Raw genomic sequence first — 4,689 nt, 5'->3', positions numbered from 1 at the left:
AAAGACTGAGAAAAAGTGTGATCCATTGTAGAACTTAGAGCAGAAAGAATTGCGTGTTCCTGTGACTTTACACTGCCTATGGAAGACGCTAGACATAAGCATCACTGGGAAGATAATTCAGACTCTAAGAAGACAGAACAAGTAGGCAATAAAGGGCTTAATTACTGTTTATGATATAAGCAGTGCTACATGATACATTAGTTGTGTTGTCACAAGACCCTCACTCACAAAGACCACAGAGATCACCATCGCTACAAACCACACGTTATTATTCCAACATAATGGGGACTCCCCTCTCAGCATGCAGGCCAGGGGAGAGACCCAGAACAATGAAAGAACACACTTTTTATACCTTTGTAAGGGGCAGATTTGAGCAACAGGGTAACTGGCTTATTCTAATTGGTGTAGCAAGTAACCTTTTCAGGCATTGGTTGGTTTTCATAGTGACTACCTCTGGCCTAGTGACTCACTTTGCTTGCCCCCATAGTGGGTTATTATGATTTTGTCAGCAAAGCAATAGTACATTTTGAACTTATGGGTCAGCTATTAACGTCACAGTTATTAACATCACAGAGAATCCTAGCAAGGTCAGGGCGGTTTGTGGTCTTTCTCAGAATTCAGTGTGAGGAAGGGGCAGGAGAATTCTTCTGAGAACTGTTATTTTCGTTATGGTTATTTCTCTGAGAACAGCTAATATTATTTTGGTGTAATCATTTTGACTGCTAAAACTATGTTTAGTCAGCCAGCTTTCTTATCTGGCTCTGCACTTGGCTTGCTAGTACAGTTTAGAAAGTCCTTTTTGAAGGGGGAAGGTACTGGGTGGTCTTGAATTTATTTTGGATATTACAGTTGTAGTGTGTGTGTGTGTGTGTGTGTGTGTGCGCGCGCGCATGCACACGCGCACACACACACACACATATGCAGGTTCACAAGCCAGAGGACAATAACAGATATCACTCCTTGGAGGCTATCCACTCTTTGTCTTAAGAAGGGTCTCTCGCTGGCCTGAACTTGCCAAATAAGCTATGCTGGCTGACCACTAGCTCCAGGTATCTTCCAATCTCCAATTCCCCACCACTGGGATTCTAAGTGCTGGGTAATGCCTGGTTTTGTGTGTGCCATGTGAGCATGCATGCATACATGCATGCATGTGCTAGACACCCAGTTCTTGTGCTTTCATAGCAAGTACTTTACTAGTTGAGCCATCTCTCCACATCAGTTGAGTTTTCAAAATCAAAACAAAAGATAGAGACTATGGGAAGCACAAATTAGACTCTGCGAGTTACTTAAATAAATAAATGAATGATAAATAAATAAATAATAAGTGTCAGGGCATGGTAGTGCATGACTTTAAATTCCCTCACTCTGATAGCAGAGACAGAAGATCTCTGATTTCAAGGCTAGCCTGATCTACAAACTAAGCTCCTGAACAGCTAGAGATACATAGAGAAACCTTGTCTTGAAAAACCAAAATGGAGGAGGAAGAGGAGAAGACAGGAAGCTGGGAAAGGGTGGAGGTGAGGGCAGACGTGGGGGAAGCTAAGGGCAGGAATAGAGGTAAGTGTGATCAAAACACATGGAGTGAAATTCTCAAAGAATTAATAAATACATTATTAATATATAATAATAAAATATATAAATATAAACATACAAATATATAAACATTAATATATAATATATAACAGAATATAAAACTATTAGATATACTTAGAAACCTTGCAGATAAGATGAAACACCCCTTGACCATTTCCTCCCCAGTTCCAATCTTCTCCTAGAGCTAACTGGGGTTATCACTTTGGGATGATTCTCCCAGACACCCCTGTTTCTACAGCAACGTCTCAAAGCATTTGCAGTTGATTGTGCTCACAGTTTTGTCTATGGAGTCTTCAGATGCCACATGGTGGTGTATCTCTTGCTCAGGGGTTGTGTGTTTTTCCTGCTTGGTACATCCTGGTGTTTCTTGCTCAGCTTGGAGAGGATCCTGTACTTGCTTTCTGTTTGCTTGGTTTTGTTCCAGTTAGTTCACTGTTGAATTCTGTAGTGCATCAGTCTTCTCAGGTTGCTCCTATAGACTACCGTGGAGTTGGTGATGGAACAGACATTTATTTTCCAACACTTCTTCACTTGCAAGTGACTTCTCTGCTGTCTTCTACTGCTTTTCTCCTAGTGTCACTTCCTGGAAAGGACAACAGCTCTGTCTGATTAAGTCCTGTCCTTATGATGTCACTTAGCCCTAACTGTTTCCTTATAGAACCCTCTGTTGCAATGTGGACACACTGTGTGTAAAGAAGTTACATATGTGAATGTCTAAATGCTAATTTGTTTTCCTAACACATAGTATGGCTAGCCAATACTTAGCCCTATGTTCATCATGAGATGAATTCCTTTATTTGTTTAAAGCTTTAATAGAGCATGATTATTTCCCTGTAAACTAATAGCAACTTGGGCTTCTAACTCCAGAGACAGGCAGGGCATGGCAAGAGAGAAAACCACACAGAGGCATGGAGGAGTGGTTGTAGAGAGGCTGGTCCCCAGTTGCTCATTCTCAACAGCCCACAGAGTTCTCAGCTCTGAGAGTGGGAGAATTTGGCATTTGAGTATGCAGAGATGGAGGAGGCATGCAAAGCCAGAAATGTCCTGTGTGGGCTGCTAGCCTTCCCTGAGCACTAGAATACCCAGCAGCCAACCTGGGAAGGAGAAAGCTACAGGCCACAAGAAGACTCCCCCCAGCTCTGTTCCTAGCACCCCTCCCCCACATTGTCCAGGGAAGCCATTTCCTCATGCTAGAGTGCACTGCTATTTGGAGGATCTTCCAAGACACCTTGTGTCATCTAAACCCCCACCAAATCCCCTTTCCAGGAGACGTTCTGGAAATCGCTGTTCATAGGAGTCAAAGAGTACCAATCCAGACAAGATGAAAGATTTCTCCCCTCGGTAAATCTAACGAACTGGGCTCGGACCACCTGTCCTCAATACACCAATTAAGCAAGAGTTGTAAAAAGCAAAGAATGGGGGCTTTCTCAATGTGGCCATGATGAGTGAGAAGAGGACGAACTAAAGAAGCCCAGTGACCTCCCAGACAACCTCCTAGGTTTAGGAGACTCGAGGCTTAGGTTTCAGCAGAGAGCAAGAAATAGGCTCAGTTTAGCAATCCTGCCAAGGTGTGATCCTCCGATCATTGACCCATTCTGTCTGCTGAGCTTCCACCTCTCCTTCAAGGTAATTGGACCAGCTGCTGGGGCTCTGTGAGATCTGTTTTCAAGAGACAATTTCCTGCTGTGGCTGGCTCAGCCTTCCTCTTCTTCCAGCATCAGATTCCTGGGAATTCCAATTTTGGGGATTTCCGATTATTGTCTCAAGAGTCTGACCGACAAAGACAGGGATAGCAGTGTCTCTCTAGCATCCCCTCATGTCGTCAGAGCAGTTACAAATCCACAGGGCTCTCTGGATGTGGAGGGAGCTGGGAAGAATTACCCTGACATCTAGTCCAAGTATGTAGTTCTTACACGCGCACAGTTTGGATGGCCAGGGGACACGTAGAAATGATGGAGATATTTTGTTATCATACTGGGAGAGGGGTTTGTGCTATTAGCATCCACCAGTGCTCCCCAGCATCCTCCCACAAGGCACACAGAGCTCCTCCTCAGTAAGCAATCAGCCAGCCACAGTGCCAGCAGTGGCAAGGCTGAGAAAGACTGCCTTTAGCCAAATTTTAGGAATTCCCAGGGAGCTTGCAACTGGAAAATACTTCAAAAATATTAACAATTTAATTTTGTAGAAGCTATCATTTTAGACAAGCATACATTCATCCTCTAACTCCCAACTTGCTGGTTTGAATGCTTCTTTGAAATGGTTAGTGCATCAATCAATTTTCCTTTATGTTTGTTTTTTTGTTTTGTTTTGTTTTATTAGACAGCTCCCAAAACAGTCTGTTAAACTCCTCTGTCAGAACACCCAGGGTTCTCTGAAAAAAGCATGTGACATCCACAGCTGTCCTGGTTTGGTTATAGATTCACACTGTCATGTGGCCTCATTAAATTTTTAGCCTCGGCTGAAGATCCGAAGTCTATCCCTTGACTCAGAAGGCACTTTTCAGAGGGTGTTTTGAGGATTAATTAGTTAACTTTGGCAAGATGCTTTGAACAAGTACATTCTATATTCTATAATCATTGGGCAAATAGGCACCTTTTAGACACTATTACCTCGAGGCCCGACCCCTCACTTGCTTGAGCAGTTCCCTGGGAGCAAGCGAATTGGAGTAGGCAGTGGCCAACAGCCAAAAATCAGGAGCCTTATTGAAGACTGCTAGCTGAAGAGTCTCCTTGTATGATGAGAAAAACACTCCAAGGGAAGTTAAAAGCCTTTTGTAGTGACGGAAGACTTCTGAAGTGCGGTAAGTGAACCAGGACCGCCCCCACCCCCAACCCCCGGCCTGTTCGCTCATTTGTAATTATTGATCAGCTCCTACTCTTCCCTTTTCCCTCTTACAAAGAGCAGAGCCTGGTCAGGGACCGACCGCTCAAAACCCTCCCATGAGAGAGAGAAAAACACACACACACACACACACACATGTAACTTACATTCACGATGTTTTAGCTTCCGTGCAGACGTTTTAATTCTCTATATGGGAAGGATGTGTATGAATGCAGGTGTCCTTAGAGGTCATAGGCATGAGATTCCCCTGCAGCT

Source organism: Mus musculus, chromosome 6 (assembly GCF_000001635.26).
Source record: "Mus musculus strain C57BL/6J chromosome 6, GRCm38.p6 C57BL/6J".
Lineage (NCBI taxonomy): Eukaryota > Metazoa > Chordata > Mammalia > Rodentia > Muridae > Mus > Mus musculus.
The sequence above is the reverse complement of the archived record's forward strand: the minus strand, read 5'-3'. Positions refer to the sequence as shown.